We start from the raw sequence: 23428 nt of genomic DNA, 5'->3' as shown, positions 1-23428 counted from the left end.
CTCAATTGAAATAAAAATTCGGTCTCATTAGGAAGGAAATAAGTAAGAAAAGTATAATTAAAAAACAAAAGACAGAAATGTCATTTAATACTTCATTTTAACTTGAGAAAAATATTTTAAGCGTAATTAGGAAATAAACAATTTTCAACGATTTGAAAAAGTCATACATCCATACTTATCGACATACATACAAGTATAATAGTTCGCGTAAAAGGTGCAATTAGTGCTGATTTTACAAAAAAAAGAAAATATGTTATACAGTGGTACGTCCACAAAATTCACAAGAAAATCACTAAAAATCACTACTACCACTCGGAAAAAATAGTACAAAAAATAAAAACGTGAACCACATACAGAAAATAATTATAAAAGAATCAGACAAAAAAGCCATGCATACATAAAATTATTTATGTACTTAAGAAAATTAAAAAGCACTACGTCTCATAATAAACGTATTATAGATAATCAAAAATATAATATGAATCACCAGCCGCTTTGACAGTAAAGAGAGAAAATCGGTGAAAAAATTCGGCAGTGATGGCTCTAAACAAAAGTGGATCTCATCTACAATAAAATAAAATAAAATAAAAAAAACGAAAAAATAAAAAAATGCCATGAACAGCGACACAAAAAAACCGGAAAAAAATGAAAAAATGCCATGAACAGAGATACAAAAAAACGCGTGGGCCTGTGGAAAGAAAAAACAAAGGACTCGCCACAGCAAAAAAAAAAAAGGAAAAAAACGAAAAAAAAACCGAAAAAAAACGAGCACTCGCCACAGAAAAAAAACAACAAGCCCGAAATTACAATTATTTTATTCAAAAAACTCATGGTTCACGTTTCCTTCGATCAATGAATCCCAACAGCGGGGAATCCGATCGTGCACCACATACTCCAATGTTTGACGAAATATTAATTGAGCATTTCAGTGATAACGTGACATCTTGAAACCTAGCTCTGTTTGGCTGGGCCCTGCTCTACTTGAAACCATACTTGATGAAATGAAGTGGGCAATATCACCTAAAGAACGTCCAAGTTAACAGTGAATAGTTCCAGAGAGTCAAGTTAACTGAGCCAATTTCAGGCAGTCCACAGGTCAGATCACGAGCGAGACGTACAACCCATGACCCTTCATAGCAAAATTGCGAACGCGGTACATGGCAGGGAGCTCACTGCAGGACTTCCACCGAGCCGCACTGTCATCGCCTTTTGGCCTACATGATTTCTACACAGTTTTATACGTGTGGTTCGATACATCGGGTTCAAATACCATGATAATCAACCACCCACCTCGTTGTTTGCTAATTCCTCGTCTATCCTCAAAGATCACCAAATCATGATAAAATGAATAGTTTTGAAGAAATCTGCCGCGTGTTGAGAGAACGTCCATCGTTTTCCGTGTTCGACAAGACGAGCGACGAAACTGTAAAAGCCTTATGACTACTACGAATATGGCGAGAGTGTCCGGCCTTCGCAACGCCAGACACTCTCAATATACTCGCAGGCTAGACCGGCACATACACGACATGTCGATCCCCATTGCAGAAATCTTTATATCCACACAGTCCAATATATGGAGCTACGATATTTGTGCAGTAGCCTATACATAGCTCTGGGTGGCAGGGCAGGGCTGTGAGTTACCGGCGTTATACGGCCTGGCCGTATAACGCCAGTGTTATACGGCCTGGCCGTATCCGGTAACTCACAGCCCGGCCCTGCCACCCAGAGCTACAGTATACAGAGAAATAGTGGCTGCTTGATCATGTGTTTGTCAAGTAAGGTGAGTTCGCGTTCTACATGTAGGCCCCACTAGTGAAAACTAAATGTTGCCTCGAATTTAAACGGAGTGTTTCAGCCCGAGTATTTTTGCCTTTGCTACACTCCGTTCAGAGGCTAAACCCACGGGATACGTGTGTGGTTCGATACATAGCGTCCGCTGCTAGCTCTGCATGGCAGGGCTGTGTGTTACCGGCGTTATACGGGAGGCCGTGTCACGCCGGTAACACACAGCCCTGCCATGCAGAACTAGAGCGCTGCGCGCTGCGTGGTATCATGGATGTAAACATCCATGGTATTACATCCATGGTGGTATGCAATTTTACTATGCATACCCACACGGCGGCCGCTGTGTATCGAACCACACGTAACCATGGGCTAGCGGCAAGCCATCGTTTTGTTGGGGTTTGGGCACAGACTGTCTATGGTTTGGGAGAGGCGGCCCTACACTTTACAGCGAGGGGATCGCTGGTTGCCGGCGTGTAGGCCTACTGTACTAGCGACGGGACCGCCGGCCGCTGGCTTACCACCTCGAGTGTACATTGGAGCGAGGGGACCGCTGGCAGCCGACGAACCACCACGAGTGTTTTGTCCACTTTTAACCAAAACTGGTAACTGTTTAATATAGAATGGGACGTGTCGGTAACTTGGACGTCTATGAGATGATATTGAAGACTAGAAGCTGAGAGTTATCGCTGAAATACCCCAAATATCTTGTCCAACATCCGAGTGTGATGATCCATAACCCTCTGGCATTAAACTGTAACAATCATGACGTTGACAATTATTCAATTTTCATGTTGTGCTTTTTCTGCGGGGTATCCCACTCTGTTTTCTTTTCTCGAACGGGCCTCTTTTTTTCTACTGACTTTTTTTTTTTTTGGTAACCTCGTTTTTTTTTTTTTTTGTAACCTCGCTTTGGTTTTTTTCCCAAGCTGACCTCGTTTTGGTTTCTTTACAGCCTCAACGCCGGCGCGATCTCGGTCGACTTTTCAATTGTGATTCTCTTTCTTTTTTTAGTCAGACCTGATGGTGGTTCGTTTTGTTTTTTGGTAGTAGTGCAAGTACTATTTGTGGTTTTGTTTTTAATCATTTCAATATTTTTTGTGTGTGTGCTTGATTTTTTTTCTTTTTTTCCCCTTATAATCAGCATTCATTGCACCTTTATATCAAATATACGTGTATGTGTACGTCAATAAGGGGAGTGTGGTATTTCCAAATTTTTGAAAAGTTTATCTTCTCATTACGGTTTAAAGAATATTTTACAATTAAGCATTACATAACATTCTGCTCTTTTTGCAATAATACTTTTCTCGTTTATTTTCTTCCGTAATTCCATCGAATTTTTATTTCAATCAAGAAAGACGGTTGCACGTCATCTTTATCTGTACAGACACATTCAAATATTTAATGACACGTATTTTCAAATGAATGCTATTTTTATGAAAAGGTACATTAATAAAATGCGATTATATGGACGAAAGAAATTTTTTCTTTATTATTCATACACGTTTAAGACTTTTTTAGAAAGAAAATTTGACAGTTTATTTTTACTCTATGACGATAAATATTTTTGAAACATTTGGCGCGCCATAAGGGGGTCACAAAATTGTTCTGCCTCTTTTAATCACACCACCGCCAAACCAACAGCTGGCAGTTTGGGTTTTCCAGCAATTTAATCCTCCCTCTTCCACCCCATCAACTTCCATAACTAGACATAATGTGGTGGTAGAGTTTTTGAGGCCCACACCTTTGTGGTAATTAATATGTGCCTTTTGTCAATAGTTTTACTTTTTTGTAATTTTTTCCTCGCCAGTTGACCTTAGACCTCCTTTGTTTGGGGTTGTTCTGTAGTTTTCTCTTAATTTAAGGAAACTGGCGAGGAATTTTTCATGCTTTTCACACTTTTCACATTTAATTAAAATGTCAAGGATACTTCATCTCCTCATTTTTGGTGCTTATTTATCTCCAACGAACAGAGCAAAATGACCAGAAGTGGTTTAGTTAAAATGCAGGGATATAAAAGTATTTTCTTGGCTTGTTACGGACTTTGACAGACCCTGTAAATACATTGAACTATTTGTGGCCACTTATTAAATCGCAGTTCAACGCAAATTAGCAAAAAAAACCGGATACTGTGCATATCTCCACTGAAATCTTGACATATACTGCACAGAGTGGTCAAATGTAATTCATAGGGACGAATGTTTTCAACTTTGACATTGTATGATCTGTTTCCTTTATAATATTACCATTTTTGAATATGGGCGAAATTTTACTTGTCAAAACTTTCTGAAAGGAATGGTTTCCTTATGCAGTAAAGGCTCATATTACTTCAGAGGAAGAATTTAGAGAGGAGAGAATAGGAAGATATTTTGACTGGTCAATAACTTTCAGGAGTTACAGCTAGTGGGACGTTAACGATGTATGACTTTATTTCACTCCCTTAGTTGACTGATCCTTTGCTTCGCTTTATATAGAAAGAGCCCGGCAATATGTTCAATATAAGTCAATTAAGTTTCTAGGGGTGGGGGAATTTAAGGAATTAAGTTTTTTATCCCACATTGAACTTTTGACGTTCCCCCTTAGAGATCGAAAGTGGTAGTCGATTTTACCTGAAAATATCAGGTCAAGATTAGATTGAAAATGAAGTACACCTGACAGAAAATTGTCAATACAGTATGTTTTTTATTTCCGAAATCAGTACAGATTCCAAATGAAACAAACAAAGAAATATATAAACCCAAACTTCACTTTTTAAGTGATGTTATTTATGTTAAGAATCATGAAGTTGATTGAGGTTTTCTTTGTTGTTTTAATAGCCTTAATACCGATAACAATAAAATTGTAACAACTTACACCAGTATCACCCAGTATGGTTTTTCTGATATATGAAAGTGACTTATATTATTAGCTGTCGTTGTAGTCAATGTCAAAATAAAAATAAGATTTTCCTGAACAAATAAAAAAAATTCAAAAAACAAACACAATTCCTTCTCTGATGAAATTGAGTATTAATGTTTCATAGGAAAGTGTACAAAAGAAAAATATACTGATTAAAGTATATAATGGCCCTGTCACACCTTGACAATTTAGCCAGCGTACGCCGACGTTTGAAAAAAATGGCGAATGCGTACGTCGAATATGTTATGGTTAAGTTTGTATAAGCTAAGAGTAAGCTGAAGCACGCTGGTAAACGTCGTAGTACGGCGAGGTCGTCGAAACTTTTTGCATGCACAAAACTTTTCGACGTATGCCAGCGTATGACTCATACGTCCCGCACACGCGGGCCATAAGTTGTAGGTAGGTTATGCGCTCGTTGACACACGTTCACACACGTTACTTGTAAGTTACTCATAAGTCGAAATGCATCGAGATAATTGTGAAGCGTACCCAAAACGTATTTTAACCTATGAGTACGTTATGAATACGCTGTGTATACGCCCAAAATTGAAAAGTCAACCTTTTAGAGAAATGTTGATACGTTGGCATACGCTCGCTAAATCGTCAAGGTTTGACAGGGCCCTAAGTAAATACTCTTCTCTTCATAACGATGTCATCTTGGAGCTTGACCTTAATTAAATGTGCAAAGCGATTACATATATGTTTACACCTGTATACACATATAGTTGTATTGGTTTTAGAGAGCATGTCTGTGTTTGCGAAAGCGTCTGTCCGTGTATCTGTCACTTTGTCTGTTTGTCCCTGTGTATTTCAGTGCATGCCCAAATGTTGAATGAATTTACTAGACTTGTTGCATCAAAATCTAATATTTGAACCTGTCACTACATTCCCTCAATAGAAAGGTAGGTGGAGAAAACAAGGCTCCTATGTTTGATAGACATTTTGATTTGCTGGTAAGTCGGAATTAAAAAGAAATAATCATTAGTGTGATTAAATCTTTCAGTATGGGAAGAAAGTTATTTAGTCCGATATTTTTTTAACAAGAAACTTAGCTATATGTCATTACTATATTATATCCCTTGCGCGTTCAAAGCTTTGTTTTCTCGTAAAAAATCAAAAGGCATATGGCCACGACAAGCAAGAGAGACTGGCGAAGATGTGATCCTCCACTGTATATTTTCGGTTCACCATTTTCCAGAGTGACATCGAATGTACCATTTCCTGCACTGTGACCTTGTCAGTTGAATCGAAGATGTTTACGAGCTCTGAAAAGCATAATTTAAACTACGAATGAAATTTAAGACAGGCGTTTCATTGACTTTGTAATAGTATGTGAATGATTTTAAAGTAAACCGAGTCAAATATATTCCATTCATACTGTTCGAAAATGTTGATTTGTAAGCCAGGAGTTGTTTAGATATAGCGTGTTGTCTTTTTCAGCGCTTGTCTTTTTAGTATGGAGTTTCAGGGTTTGGCACTCACGGATTTTTTGTTTGGCACAGCCAAGGTTTACAGTTCGACACAAAGAAATACCAGACGGAAATGCATCATTTTATCCAAGACAGACGACACGTTTTCATTTCTGTCTTCGTCTGAGAATGCCGTACAGTGCAGTGTTGTTGCATGAAAATTTAAGCGAGTTGTTTTAACGGTCACAACTGTCGGTCTGAACAGAAAAAGACCCACGTTTGATCGTCGTATCTTCGTATAGCTATCGCCTTGGAGTAATCTATCGAAATAATGCAAAATACACGGGGAAGAACCTACACCCGTGGAAAGGCAACCAGCAGTGATCTCCGGCAATAAGTAGTTCACGAAATAGAGGAGATAGGTGGTGATAAGGCGACTGGTTTTGTACCTCGTGGATCATATGTACAAACAGCGAAGAAATTGCGATTGGCAGCAACGACCGTATTAAAAGAAGATTTGGGTACATTTTTGCAAGACCGGTTCAGTAAATCCCCCTAGAAACTATCGCCGTGGTCGACAAAGAGTGTTCCTGGACGTTGAAGTTGAGTTCATAGAAGCCATCAAATCTGAGAACCCTCCGTTAAGGACCGTTCAGTTACGGCCTGGGGGCCGGCAAAATCTTGTCGCCGGTATTCAAAAATTTTTCTGTATGTACGTGTGCAGTGCTCGTACTGGGTCCATTTTTTGCTCAATACCACTGGGCAAGAACAATATAAATAGTGCGACACATGTCGCACCACAACTGTGTATAACTCCGCCTGACTACACACCGTGAAAAAAGATGAACCCCCCCTTTGTCAGACGAAAAAATTTGATGACCCCCCCCCCCCCCCCCGATGAAAATAACCAAAACACATATTTCAAATTTACCCGCACGGTTTGGATTTGAACTCCGGTACGCGGCGCACTTTATTCGTGTAGCAGAGATGCCAGTGCACAAACTTCTTAGCCACATCCATGCAAACGTCTGTTAATTAGGACTCGTGGTACGAGTCCAAAAGGGTTGTGTAAAATTGTCTGCGTTTTCCTCTGTATTGGACTTGGACTTGGTACTAGACTCACGCTCGTTTATTGCAATGAGTTCAATCTGTGCCTGCCTATCTGCGCCGCTGCTCTCAGAGAGCAAAGTTGGCGGGAACAAGTTTTCATGTGCAAGTTTTGATGAACACTGAATACACAGGTGGTTTCCGTTATGGAAGTCAAACCTGGCTACACTGAGTGAGTGTTACCCTTCAGGGTACAATACAAATAAATGTTTAGTCAATTTCATAACAAATAGCTTCAATTTTTGCATTTATTTTAATATTCCCGGTAAAAATCACGCCCTTTAGTGCAAATCACATCCCTTGATGTTAAATGGAATAGTCTTCCGGTGTGTTTGACCGAGACTCCGGAGGTTTGAACCAATCATACGCCTGTATCGGGAAAGATTACTGTCACTCTTAGGTAAAAGTTCTGCTACAGTGTTATAGCTCCGTAACATTCTGCATGATAAGAGAACGTGCGGCAATCGACGCATCCTTTGATGTTTGTGTGTCGGAGTACAACAACTTGTACGTTACAGTCAAGAAACCCGTGTGTGCCAAACCCTGAAACTCCACACTAAAAAGACAAGCGCTGTAATTGTTTTTCATTATGCGACCTTCATCTTTTGACGACAGTTTAATGAAAGAAAGGCCACTCGACCGTTGTTCTAATACAGTAATACAATATTTTGCTCAAATCTCGGTACATAGTAAATATAGAAGACACTGCAAATTGTACGACTAATTTCTGTAATTTTGTTTCATGCAAAAGTGACAGAGTAATTTACAAATGGTTGCATGTAATATCCTTGTTGCTATATTGGTATCAATGTTAGACTTTGTAATAATTGTAGGATGTATGTTTCTTGAATAACATCCTAAAGGGCAAGACGGGCGTGAACCTAACTTTAAACATGACATTTTTACTCCATTTCTAAATAATAATGATTTTGATTTTACTAGGTCTCCACATTCCAATTATGTAAATAAACGTTAATTTGAGAGAGTGTGAGATTTAAATATAGAAAAAATACTGTCAGAAGTAAACCACACTCGCCATAAAATAGACGTAAGGGATCGACAGAATAATAGGATGATCGGACATTACCAGTTCCTTCGTCAAACGGATGGTTTCGTATTAGGTGCGTATACGCTGAAGACGAATATCCTTGATTAGAGATGATAACGAAAGTCTGTCAAACAGGCAAACAAAAAACTACGAATAAATAGATAATCCCCAGAATCTGAATAAATCAATGAATAATTAACCTAACCACGGAAAACAATTTATGATTTATATCAAATACGACAGATAGAGCGTTAGTAAATTATTATCAAACATGTAATTAGAAATGAAGTATCGGTTTTCATGGTAACATTTAAAGGTGAGTTCTCATCGTTCGTTTAGAAGTTTGAACATGAGGAGAAATGAAGATACGCGCTTCTAACTCGTCAGGAGACATAACAATAGATATTATATATATATAATATATATATATATATATATATATATATATATATATATATATATATATATATATATATAAATGAAAAAAGGATGGGATGATCACTTACTCTTTATTTGTTTTTGATTCTCAAAATATTACTATCAAACCATTCTTACTTTGCAGTGTAAGAAGAAACCTACCGTTTTTCTCGTGAAAGAATAAAACGTGGTACCATATGAGCAATCCACTTGGGCGACGTTTTGATAATCGCTGACTGCAGACCCAAATAGGTTTTTTCGATGCTTTAGGATGGTTGATATAAACTGCGGGAAAAACCAAGATCCATTATCCAAAAATATGCCATTTCATAGCAAAGCTTTTCATACCCTTTGCCATTCCAACCTCAGTTCCACACGTCTGCCTACATTTACATCCTTCCACTAATAAACAAGCCATCTATTCATAGCAATAGATCCAACTATTTATCTTGTCTTAACTCTGTTTCTTAAGGAACAAATTACAGAATAAAGTGTTTTGAATTTAAACAATTTGCATTCATTAATAGAATATCACGTGTAATAAATATCAAACATTCGACTGCTACAATGCAGCCATTACCTGGTAAAGACTTCTTTCTTCTACGTAGAACGGCCAAAGGGATGATGAATAAGATAAAGAATCTCCTTGTTCAGAGCCGTAGTAGATAAATGGTATCCACTATAATGCATGAATAAAGCAGAGGAAAGTCATATAAAGGTTAGTCCGGCAAGTTACAAGGCAATTTAGCCACCAAGGAATCATCTCCAAATAATAACAAGCACAGGTATTGCACAATTATTTGCTGTTTTCATTTGACAATAATAGAATCAAACAGCCAAACGTATGTAGGTGGAATAACTTCCAGTAGTTTAGTACTTCAAGTAGTTTTCTGGCTTTTCGTCAATTCGTGCTAAAATTGCAGTTTTTGTATTTTATCAAAGAAAACACCACTGATATCGATAGATGCAGTATATATTTTCCCTTCGGGTATAATGTAAATATATAAAGAGCAAAATTGACAGATTATAAATGTTCTCTATTTTACGCTCTGAATAAAATGCCAAATTTGCTCGTTTTCTTTATAGTGACGTTTGCCAAATAATATGGAAGCCGAAGAAGAGTATGAGTAGGAATCCCAAACGAACGTAAATCGTTCCATCTAAGACTGTTTGGAATTTCCATTAAGTATTGTCCGTAGTCGCTATTTACAGAGCCATCTATTTTGTATTTTTCCAGCTAGAGAGAGTGGCGGAATTTCGGAAGAAACCTTGTATGCACACAGAATTAGAACATAAATATTTCACAACACTGCATCATCTTGAAAAAGGCGTACATGCAATAGCTTATTAGACACGGTAGAAGACGACAACTCTGTATATCTTTATTTTTGTATACATTTATTTTCTAAAAACTTAGAATTGTGAATTAAATCTCACCTCAGCCATCAGAAGATACGCTAATGCATTCCTGAGCTGGTGTAGTCACCATTATGCTCGTTGAGAAAGCGTTTTGATTCATCATGGTTGTCAATGTACCCACCGAGTACCGCAGCATCAGTAAACCAAGCTCGCTGTAAACGGGTAAACATAAATGTAGTATTTTACAATGACGAATAATTAGTAAGAGTCGTTCGTGGGTCATTTTCGTTCAGCCATTTTCTAGCGTTGGGGGATACGGCACAGTGGCAAAAGAAGTTGATTCCCTTACCACGTGAACTAGTAGCACATATGTGAGGAATTTTGAATATTGCTCTATTTTCTGACAAAATACCGATTTCTCCCTTGTTTCTCTTACTAGTGAAACGAGGGCGTATAATCAATACCTACTGATCTAAAAGCTACATTCAGTCAAGTTACGATAAAAGTATTCGATTAATTGTGTTTACTTGATCCGGAAAAAATGAAAACATACATGAAAATGGTAGCATTTACTGTCTGAATATTAATACAGCCCCGCAAGAGAGTTTTAAGATAGCACGTACCATGCAAATGGGGAATGTCAATTATTACTTTACTGATATACACCTTAAAGAAACGAATTTTATGCTATTATGTACAGTTATTGAGACATTAAACCTTTTGATTAAGATGAAAGGACTGAAACCTTTGTTGCGCGCCCTCGAGCAAACGTTTGATCATTTTCTTTTAAAATCATTGTTAAAAATAAGGGCCACGGGTTAAATTGTTGTGCTTGATGAACTCATTACCGAACATTATCGACATTTGAAGTTTACAATGGTCGTAACTCATGTTAACGCCATCATTCCAGCTTTTGGCCATACAAATTTTGACGTGGGCACTATCCGGTTCAGGCCCCGAGAACCGGATAGTGCCCACGTCTATGAATATTCAGCGTGAACGAGGGCGATAAAACTACAAAGAATGCTTCGGGTAAGGCTAGCAGGAACGCATTATCTTCTCTGGTCCCAAATTCTACACTTGGCTTTTCTAAGTATTTCTCTGCACTCCCACCTGTCAATCCACAAGGATTGGATTTCTCGATAGTTGAGAACGCTGACACCAAACGATGTGTCCATTGTCCATTGAGTTGAAACGGATACTAGCAAACTATTAAAAGTGCATGTTATGTTGTAAAATACCAAAGTCACCATTTTTGGTCGAAAATGAAAAGAAATGCGTTGCGACACACGATAATTTCGAGTATTTAAGCCCCACAGTCCCTCAAACCACGGCCACACATGAACGCGCTCGCGTATGTCCGTACGCTCTAAGCTGACATTGAATGGTATGCATTACACGTCAGCGACGAATGCTACGCTTGCGATCGTGTCGATCGGTACGACGGTATGACATGAATCAATGGTCCAGTTCAAGTGACTTGAATGACTATATACAAAACTGTTTTGATGTTTTCTGCTCTGTTATGGACAAGGGTCCGGCATTCACAGGTGCAGAACATTTCGGCCAAGGGGACATAACACTAAAACAAAACTGACCAACTTCGCCTTTTGTAAGCGCCAGCGTTCCCGGGACAAGGATTCGTTCCGCCCGTACCCGGGCCCGTACTTCGATCCCAGCTATGTACTTAGCCGGCGGTTAACTGTTTTTATCTTTTATCTAATGTAAGCCTAGTGTAGCCATGTGAGATATATATACGGTCCAATTTCGATATATTGTAGTCTAATTTTGATATGCTGACTATTCACTATATCAAATCACAGACAAACAGAAAACTCAACTCACTGCTAACATTGCCGGTCAACTTCAAGAATCATGTCTTAATTTTCTCCATTCTCTTCCAATAAACCCGAGACAATTTACTGACAGTATTACACTGTTACAAACCAGTTTGTTATGATGGACTGTGTTATACACTAAAGTTTTCGATTTCATAAACCAGAATTTAGATCTCTCCGTTCAAGAGACGAAGTTTCTCTTAAAACTCAACCAACAAGACTCAAATTATGATGATCGTTCTTTTTCGTATGTCGCTGTAGCAGCAGCCATAGCTCTCGTACGTTGCGACGGAAAAACTCTTTTTCCGTTGCATGACTTGGGGTTTTCCCGTTGCAATCCATATTCGTCCGAGCATAGAGAAACATTGATAGAGTGGCAACGGGTATTGTTTAAGGCGGTTACGTAACCCATCCATGTTCGCCTCGCCTCAGGTTGCTCTCGCCTCTCTTTTCCGAAGAGTGCCGACCATGAATCCTTCGGTAATTTTCGGATTTTCGCCCAATTGTTAAGCGAAAGTATGTTCGGCAAAGTTTGTGTTATTGTTGTTGTCGTGTGGTGCTGAGCAGAATGACGTGCTGGCGAAAACGGAGTGTTTTGAGCTTCAGGAAATGAGTTTTTACAGTTTTAAAAATTCCTCTCATATTTTTATGAATATATAATGAGTGTGTTTGATCCAAATTTGAAAGTCTTTTATCGATAATGTCTGTTTTACGCAATGGTTTACGGTCAGTCATACCCTCTTTTACACGTGCGTCAAGGAAGGACATGTTTATGAAACTGCTGGCGTGTTATGTTTTGATTGGCGTGCAGCAGTGTTTCTGGCCTGAGAGCTCACAAAGTACTATGGTAGCTACGCGACTGGCAGTAAGATGCCATCTCGTCGTATTTTTCGCATAATCTCGTGTAATTATCAACCACAAACAAAGCCTCCAAAACTTTTAACCCCTTTGGAGCTCATTTTAATATGAAAAGCCATAGTCTACCGAGACGACCATGGACAAAAGGCATGCAAGCGTTGCGACTCTGTTTATGTTACTCTGTGGTCCGAGCTACGACTGCACAGATGAATAGCCTTGCTGGTCATATTCGGTCAGCATCAAGTACTGAAGTTTTGAAATCTTGACTAAAGACCTGCTTCTTTGAGAAAGCATAGTTATGCGACAAGCGCCAGTGAAAATTTTCTTTATGCTTTGTCTGGAAAACATAGGTGATTTTGCTCAGCTCACGTCTGAAGTTGCACTAAAATATCGTTTAGGACTGACAAACAAAATGTTACACTTGATGGGGTGTTCGTGATAAGTGGAACGGCGTTTCTGACCAATCACTGGCCATGCTTGGTTTAGGCGTCAAATTTAAAATCCATTGTTATCAGTGCGTACATATTGACACACACACCCACTAACTCATTAAGCTGGCAAAAGCTCTCGCAGAAATTTGTATGGGAAAAAGCTGTCATGATGGAAAGAATATAAATTTCGAGCTGCATATACTAGCCGGTCAACATTTTTTTTTCCCATGAACTTCATGTGGTATATCAACAGGCATTGTAAGTTTGGAGAGGCCAAATATCAGGCGCATTTTACGGTAAACGAGCTGAGCTAATGAACTGTTATTTACTGACGTTGGTATAGAACATGGTCATTAATCTATGTGTCAACGCTAAAGAGACTATAAAATCATGATTTTAACTTTACAAGAAGACGAAACTGAATTCCTACCCCACACTTCACAGCAGAGCCTATAGTGTTGTTCTTGAGAAGCATTAACCTTTGCAAATATTGCAGATAAAAATATATGAAGTTTATCCTTCCTGACAAGAAATTTCGTTCCTGTATATAATACTTACTCTGAGTGTTAAAGCATCAGGAATGCGATAATATCCATTACTGCCTCCTGATCCCCCAAAAATGCGTTCAACTTCGAATACATGTCTCCATCAAAAACAGAATCAGGACACGCTGATATTCGGCCAGTTCACTATCAGTTTACTTGTCTGACCAATCATAAATATCTGCGTTGAGTTATTCAGTTCTTCCAAGAATTCCTCGGATATCTGTGTGTCCATTCCCAAGAGGATATAAAGAAAAACAACAAGAAAAGATGTTACTTCTTAACAATGTGCTAGCTCTCTACGCTTATCGTTTTATATGCATGCAATATTACACTATTAAAATCGAAAGCAAACACTCTTAGCAAGGTATAGGATGAATATACCCTCGTACAGTGCGATTTACCTACTTCATCAACGTTATCCAGACGAAATCCGTCAAAACCTAAAGCTCTCGATAACTCCTGAACCCAATAAATCATGTTGAACGTACAAAGCTGTTCGTGTGGTTCAATTTCGGTAGATTTTCTACCCATTTCTGAAACATGATAAGGAAGAACAAAAAGATGAAGTAAACAAATGGGAAAAATACGTTAAATAAGTTGGTCAGGATAATCTAAATTACATTTCCACTACAAATTTGTTTCCTAAAGACGGCAGAGCCGCCTACACTCATCGGTGGTTGTGTTCGACTGGAACATTTAGGCTGCTAATTGCATATGTTGTTAGGCGGGGAACAGTTTATTTTGTTTTTGTTGTTGGCACCTGTTTGTTTGGTGCGAAAAGTTGCATATATAGTGACTCTATTATTGAGCACTCTATTCCAGCACAAAAAGACTCGTTAGGACTTTCAAAAAGTTCTACGGTCGATATGACGACATTGTGGCCAAATATCACACCTCGGTCACTCAAATGATTAACGACAGCATTCCCGGCTTTGACTTATTACAGTGATTCATATCCTGTATCTTTTCATACAATATTTAGACAATTTTGGGACCAATCCTGACGGGTGTAGCATGCTAGCAGGGTACGCTTACCCATTCTGGACACCTGGTACCACCACTAATTATCAGTGGTTCAGGATGGTCCTACAAAAATTTGTTAATCACAATTGTCCCATGGACCTGGTAATATATTACCTTGAATGGAAATGATTATTGGACCAGTTTAATGTCACACATATATATATATATATATATATATATATATATATATATATATATATATATATATATATATATATATTCGTTTGTAGGATATTACACACGTACCAATCTTCTGGTTCAAATAGTTTATTATAACAGCACAACGTTTCGTCCTAAAAGTAGGACTTCCTCAGGTGCTACAGATCAAAAAGTTTGATATCTCACAACACTTGGATAAAGAGGGTAACATCGAAACAGATTTATACAAAAAACCAACAGACACGAATCAACATTTGGCATTTACGTCATCACACCCTAGGCACACAAAACTAGGCATACCCTATGGATTAGCCATCCGCATATGTAGAATATGCTCCAGGCATGACTGGAGGGACACCCGCTTAAAGGAATTGACAACATCATTAATCAAGGGGGATACCCAGAAAGCTTGGTTATAGACCAAATAAATCGGGCCAAATCAATTCCTAGAAACACCCTCCTACAGTACAAAATAAAACCACACCAAACACGTATTCCTTTTGTAGTTACATTTAACCCTCGGCACCCAAACATCAAACAGATCGTTCAAACTCACTTCAATATATTACAAAAATCACCCCGTTGTAAAAGTGCCATCGCTGAAACTCCAATCATAGCACACCGCCGTAGTAGAAACCTGCGAGATCTATTAGTTCACAGTGAACTACAACAGTCCGATGCACCAGCAGGTTTCTACAAATGTGGCTCAACCAGGGGCTGCAACATCTGTAAACATTCGACAAATGCCACCAGTTTCCATAGCCACTCAAATAATACAGTTCACACTATTACACAAAACATCACATGCAAGTCTAAAACATAATATATCTTATAACCTGTAATAAATGCAAAAAACAGTACGTAGGAGAGACCAAAACAGAATTTCGTTTAAGATTCAATAACCATCTGTCCACCATCCGTCGTAACTCAAACATGCCAGTAGCGCTCCATTTCAATTCAGATCAACACACAATCCAAGACGTTTCAATAGTTGGCATTGTGAAAATCAATAAAATGGACGACCCGCTTCGAAAAAAGCTGGAATCCTTGTGGATTTCCAAATTAAAGACATTAACACCTGACGGCCTAAATATTCACAGCTAGCTACTCCCATTGTCTTTATTCAAATTCCAACACTAGCGCCCTCCCAGCCACACTATAAATACACATTCAAACATTCTCCCAATTGCCATTCAACATCTGAGCCATTCAAATAGGTAAGAAACAACTCCTGTATTTTCACCATACTGTCACTTAGTATTTTCTCCGACATGTAACTTTTGTACGTTAAATATCACTGTGACTTACTCCGTGTTGAAACTTTTTGATCTGTAGCACCTGAGGAAGTCCTACTTTTAGGACGAAACGTTGTGCTGTTATAATAAACTATTTGAACCAGAAGATTGGTACGTGTGTAATATCCTACAAACGAATTTATCATAACCACGCCACCGACAACACTGGGGACAACCTGAAAAACCACAGTCGAACATATATATATATATATATATATATATATATATATATATATATATATATATATATATATATATATATATATATATATATATATATATATATATAAAGGAAACTTGAAATTAAAAATAGCTACCATCGACAAGAATTAGACCAGCAAAGAAGTTTTAAAAACTATGAGTCCGAACATCTTTTCCCGAGGCGCATTCTATCTTAAATTGTAACAGTTATCATTACCTATTTCAAGATCATCTGGAGTAGAGTGCTCCATACTGGAGTCACTAATGTATGCAACTTTTCGCACCAACAAACAAGTGCTGACAACAGAAACTATATATATTATATATATATTATATATATATATATATATATATATATTATATATATATATAAGTTTATATATATATATATATATATATATATATATATATATATATATAAACAGATAAGCAGAGCACTATAAATAAGATTAAAAATTACTTTCAAGTAATGTAATCTGTTACTTAAGCTTGGCAAATTAGCAATGTTAACCTTTATCTGTTTAATTCAAGTTGCACTTCCATTTTGAACACTTTCTTCTTTAAATATATAACCTTAATATTTTGCGAACGAAATCAGAGATGGACTATTGTGCTGGCTTGGTAGCAACGCGTTTTAGCGCAATCATCCGTCAAAGTTTATAAGCTGCGATGCCTCGGCTAGACTGTTATTGTGTCGTATAGGCCTTTCGTGTATATTAACAGACTGCCCTCAACCGACGGATTTCAAAAAGGACCCTAAGAATAACTGAAATAAAGTATTAATCTTTTTGAAAAACGAATATATCCAAGAACTAGATGAAGATATTGTCAAATAGACATTATATTGAGATACATGTCATTTTCATCGTGAACGTCGCGCATGCATGGGAATGAAATGCGTGTAGCGATGGCGGACTTGTTTGGCGCTTGGACAGTGTGAGACAGTGATTGGTTCACGTTACCGAATCCATATGTCTGATTGCTAAAGAGGGCATTCGGTGTATCAAAATTTCTACATAACCGGATTAATGAATGCAAGTACCATGTAACACATCTGTATATCTCCCAGGAGATGGGCTGTTTTACTCGTTTAATGAAAGTAATCCCGGAAGGGTAGCATTTTTCGAAACAATATTTTTGCAATCTATAACAATGATTTCGATCTTTCTGTAACCAATAGAGTTTCGTCGTTCAGTAAGTTTTGGTATCAGAGGATGCTAAGTCGAATAGATTTGACGCGGAGGACAATGACTCTATTTGATCCTGACCCCAAAAATTCTTCTCTGTCAAAGACAAGTTTTACTTCTTAGAAAATGCATACCTTTAAACTTTTACACTGCATGAAAAGTCATTCAAAGCATTTTCATTAAAACTGGCATGTGACAGAATAAATACTGGTATTGGATAAACACTTCTGTGCTGTGGCTGCTTCTTTCATTACACTCGATGTTTATCCATATGTCTCATAAAAAACAAAAATCAGCATCCGTTGGATTCATTGTATGATCATCGTCTACCCGATTGATGACATGTAACCGATAGCAATCTGTTTAGAAATCATCAATATTAAAAGTATTTCTACACCTCAGACTATCAAAACAATCAAATGAGTCGGTTCTCGATATATACAATGTACATGTTATCTACGAAATTTGTGTGACGTACAAAAACGTACACGTACTGTATATGCATCTGTCCACCTTCGGTCACTTCTGCTGTATGCGTGTGTATATGTGTGTGTATATGTATGTATGTGTGTTTGCGTGTGTTATAGAGCTGTATGTAAAACACCTAATAAACACTTACACTCCTTTCGTCGTAATGTTCAGATTTGTTAAAAGGCTTAAACTTATCGAAATTATCAGTATCAGGGCAAAAGTCGGACTGCATCCATCTTGATATCCCATATTTCTTATCACCCTGGAGTGCAAGAACAAAATATCAATTAGATATTAAAATCGTACATGCATGCTGGAAAAGTGAAATACAAACAATTGCTTTTTAGATCTGACACTCGTTACGATAGCCATTACATGCGCAGGCATTGTTAATATTTCTTCTGTTACATGAACGATGAATGATATAAATTGAATTTACAATGTCATGAAAAAATCAAGAATTAGCCATAACTGAGTGCCAAAAACGGTGATTATACGTGATAGATTTGGGACGTTTTATACAGAAATTGCTCGCGAACATTAATCAAAAACATGTATGTAAAAAAGCTCTTACAGATCTGCCATGACCCATATATCCCGCGAATGACATGCGTCCACTAAAGCAATCAAGTCCTGTGGAGTTCCAAATAAGGGTTGATTTGGTAGATGTCCAAGGGCCAGCGACCAAGGTAATCGATTTTACCCGCTGAATCGTTGGTATTCAGCGTGAAGGGGGAGATCCATATTGCATTAACACCTTGAAGAATTAATCATATACACAAATAAAAAGGCAAAGCTTGACTTGGATAGTTACACATAGACATGCAAAACGTATGAAAAGATATTCAATTCGATTTTTTAGGTTTACTCCACCTTAAGAGCACATGAAGAAAGACAGTGATTCATCACTTCGTAAACTCAAATTTCTTCTTCAAGATGAGATCATATTTCTTACGGTTTCTTATTAAACTTTCGTATAATTTAATTTTATGTCATTGATAGAAGTCTTTATTAGTATGAAATATAAGCTTGGTTTATCTCTAATTCTTTTGCATTTCAAATAGACAGTTGTTGCAAATTTCGATATTTGGTTAATAATTGTTTTCGATGTCAACAGCTTTAACCCCAAATAAATGTAAAAATAACGATTATTAACGTTTAAATTGTAGTCTCCAAAGAGAAGTGATTATTGTCATATCTGATTAAATTACGGTCAGGACACGAACTCTCTTTGTCATCTGTGCAGGACCCTAATACATTAAGGCTACTTGACACACATGATTAGTTTCGTCAAAAGCCCTGACAAATCGAGCATATATACTCCTTAAGATGTAGACGATACATGTATCAAGCATCTCTGTGGTAATTACGCAAATATCCTTGGTTAGCATCGACAAATGAATCTTTTCTATAAGTGAATCTTCTTTTGCAACATAGTAAGAATATTTTACTTGGATCCGATATGGCCTCGTGATCAACATATCGAGTGTATTGAAAGCTGTCCAAACTTGGTATTTGATTTAACTTACCTAAACCAGCATGTAGTCAAGATTTCTTTGAATGCCCTTGAACGTTCCGTAGCAATAATCGTTACCCTTTGAACACCGAGTCGTAGGAGATTTACCTGTTGTGGCAAAACGATCTGTAACAACCTAAAGAAATAAAAGTATGGAGATACTCTTCTTTTAAATCGAACAATGACTTATTCAAAACAATATAGATCCATGAGGGGATCGGCCGGCACAACCATGTATCTACGCTAATCCCCTGAACGCGGAAAATTTCGGCGTTACAGAATTAATTGCTTATGACACCCAAGAGAGTAAATAAACTACCGATCAAGTAGAACAAAAGATCACAATGTTTATGAATATTACATCACCTGTGATATTGTTAGAGCAATCACCAATTTACAGTCAGTTCACACCTCAATTAAGGTATCTTTTCATATGGAAATGATTTCGAACCCACAGCGTTTGTGCCTGGGGGCTCTGGGCATGTCATACTTCACAGGTAATGCATCGGTCGAAAATTCACTGATTTAACATTTTAAGTGTAGAATGTACAAAAATAAATGAAGCTGTTACCTTCGTTGAACATACTTCTGCGAACAAGTTTAAAGATCCGATATTGCTCGCACATATATGTCGTGAAGTGGTAAAAGTCCCGGGCAAAGTACTGTAGATTTACTATAATTCATTGCGATTTGTATCCTCAGAGTTTTGCAAGAGAAATTTACAAGGTCTACCATGTGTAGACAAATTCATAGGCTAGTTGTAAAAATTCTGAAATCATACTTTGAAGGACACCATTTAATTCTTCTCAATGCTCATTTTAAATGATTTGGAATATAATGCAAGATTGAGAGAAGAGATAGCATTTTTGTAAAATCTTCCACTGTTGAGTCTTCAGCCTTGCAGAATAATATAATGAAAATTAGGGAGACTAGTTGAACCTTTTTTTTGAAACAAAAGGATATTGATTTTTTAAATGACAGAAGAATTTTCATTCTAAGTTTTCTCAGAGAATAACCCCTTCCATTCGTAATAACTTGCTGCCTAAAAAGTATAGCATTTGTAGTACCTTCAGAACGTGATCATGACATCCATGGTTGTTCAACGTTATTTGGAAACTTTCACTAACATTTCTAAACATACTTTTACCCGATATTATTCATCAATTAGTATGATGCTGCACATTTTTGCTTGCATACAGAACTGAATATATAAGAAAATATATAATAAAACTAACCTTCAAGGATACAAATCAAAGAGAATTGTAAGTAATGTATTGTACTGTGCCGGGGTATACACGTTGCTGGCGTGGTTTATTGCTTAAAAATACATTTTCATGAGAGAAGAATTTATTTTCAAACTAGAATAGTTCCTAAAGGCACTGGCTACTGGGAAAATGTATGTAATATTGTCAAGTTCCAAATTTAACAGTACTTGTTATTTCGTGAGTAGTGCGAGTTTTGAATGTTGCCAGCACTGGAAAACGCGTCCTCGTCGAATCTTTCGTACTGCTTTTAAGTAGCATAATGTCTGTATGTAATATCCTTTAAAGATGTTGTTTTCATACATGTTGTCGATACCAAGTCAGGGGTTTCGGTAATTATCTAAAGTTTGACGACATTTAAAATAAAATACCAGCTATTTAGTGACAGTTAAAATTCAAAATGGCTGCCATCCTCCTGTTAACTTTAGAGAGAAAAATTGAATTTACAATTTTCATAAAAACTAACTCAGTTGAAACTTTAGTTGTTCCAGAAGCTTTAAAATACGTCCCGATAAGCAGTAGATCGAAGAGGTACTGTAATGATGTAAATTCTTCCCTATAAACATATTTGTTAAATTCTACACAAACAGCGCTTAGTGCATCTCATTCATACAGTGTTTGACACCCTTCTTAAGTGTTTACGCTGGTAACTGCCTGTGATATCGGTGGAGATATCGTAGAATTATTACTATGATTTATGATTTATTTATATTATCACATGTCATTGAGTAGTAGGCAACAACGGTGATAAAATATCTTACTCATGATTGTATTACCAAACACTAATACACATAGGACATGTAAAAATGTGTGTTAACCATACAATGGCTTAAAACGTATATACAAATAAAATATATTAAAAAAAAACGGTCAGAAAATCAATGGAAGACAAAGCTCCAGCTTGACACGCAACAATATTGTCTCATTTCCTTAACCCTCCTAAAAGTTTTCATTTTTTCACACAAAATTATCCTTTCGGCGGAATAACACCATTATTTACATTTATGAACTGAAATTTACAAGTACTTTATAATATTTTAATTTCATAATATTTTAATAATATTTTAATAATATTTTTAAGAGTTCCTATAAACTTCGTTTTAAATTAATCATTAGATGGTCAATAAGCTGCATGAATGACTTGATAATTTATGGTTCGATTTTTTTAACAGCCATTAGTTCCTGCTGGTCGTTTTGCTACAAATAGGCTACAGTTTAGCGTGTCAAATATTAGAGAATAAAACTAGATTTTGAAAGCATTTTTTTCACTTCGTATAATTGCATTAAATCAGGATTGTGCCATTTCTATCATTTGTATAGCTTCGAGAAGTACCCAGGCAGAAACATTGTGGTCACCGCCCAGGCATCGCCTGACAAGGACTATCAGACTTTCGTTTCCTATTAACATGAAGCGTGGTAACGCTTTGAACGGGGATCCTTAGAATTTATGGAGATATTCGATTTTATAATAGAGATATTCCCCAAGTTATCTACCTTACCTTCCTAAGTTATTGTTCTATGTCCGTAAAACGTGAGCGAGTAGTGCTGTGTATTGTGTCAGTGTGGAAAGTTATAACAGAAATTGAATTTCAAAATATTGATCGTGTTCACCATATATATGACACTCAAATTTACGAGGGCCTTACTCTGGCCAAGGAAAAGCGTAATCGTAGTTGACTGCTGTATTAAACTGGGTTAGCTATGACTCACCTTTTCTCATAACTACAGCATGCGCTACCCAATTACATTTACGGCAACCATAAAAACCTATTCATGGAAAAAAAAACACCTAGGCAGGCTATTTCTTGGCGGCTTACCTGGTAAACGACCCTTGACTTCCATTCTGCGGCGGTTCTCGCGCTTGAATACGAAATACAAAACGCAAGGAAAGACACAATTAATGGGAAGAGGATTCGGCAGGCCATACTTGACTTTATAGCTGCACTTCTTGAACGTAAACTAAATTACTGCCACAGAGCCTTACTGAATGTTTCTTGCGTTGCGAGTTCCTTTTCTGACCATGCCTTGTGGCCTACATCCACACTTTAATTTTATGTTATCCTTTTTAGCTTAAGCTAAGTTTAAACTTGCCATATATCATTTCCCACCTTTTGAAATTACTTCGTATTTAAAAATACGATCACATCTACTGTGTTGATTGGTTTTTTGTAATTTTACAGTTAAACATTTCGAACAATTTCATAGAATAACGAACGAGGCTGTGCAACTGACATGACTCCCATGACACTCGAAGTAAATGAGATGCCATTCTACAGAAACGGTTTAGTGCCATGTGCCCACTACGAAAAACAAATATAATGCACTATGACCTTTAACCCATAAATTGACTTTTACAGGTTATTGTAGGTTGATAATTTACCTGATGATGCAAATAGGACATTCATTCGCAGGCTCATAAAACTGACCCGTGCCTACACACGAATCGGTTTTTCGCCAAACTACCAAACCGTTCAGAACTCTAGCTTAAGGTAGTATTAACCTCGACAGTTTTAAAACTTGAACATATGTCAAACTTTTCTCGAGAAAACTTGTGATCATTCTCATGCCGAATCGTGAATAAACATCAGGGGTCACCTTGTAAATGTTTGTTAAGGAGCAAAA

At 37.2% G+C, this 23428-nt stretch overlaps 1 protein-coding gene and 1 long non-coding RNA gene across 2 annotated transcripts in view; both read right to left on the bottom strand.

Annotated features, from left to right (window-relative positions):
- Positions 1-23428, bottom strand: part of LOC139150438 (uncharacterized) — a 73966-nt gene that overhangs the window by 22659 nt on the left and 27879 nt on the right. The window lies entirely within an intron of this gene.
- Positions 4447-22833, bottom strand: LOC139122356 (uncharacterized). The gene is made up of 11 exons (XR_011549431.1): positions 22624-22833; positions 19558-19680; positions 18603-18785; positions 18177-18290; positions 14098-14225; positions 13706-13912; positions 10099-10232; positions 9242-9340; positions 8824-8946; positions 8284-8368; positions 4447-5945 (listed from the first exon to the last, which is right to left on the bottom strand). It is a non-coding gene; the product is annotated as an uncharacterized lncRNA (long non-coding RNA).

This window comes from Ptychodera flava, chromosome 2 (assembly GCF_041260155.1).
Source record: "Ptychodera flava strain L36383 chromosome 2, AS_Pfla_20210202, whole genome shotgun sequence".
Classification (NCBI taxonomy): domain Eukaryota; kingdom Metazoa; phylum Hemichordata; class Enteropneusta; family Ptychoderidae; genus Ptychodera; species Ptychodera flava.
This window is presented reverse-complemented; position numbering and strand designations above follow the sequence as displayed.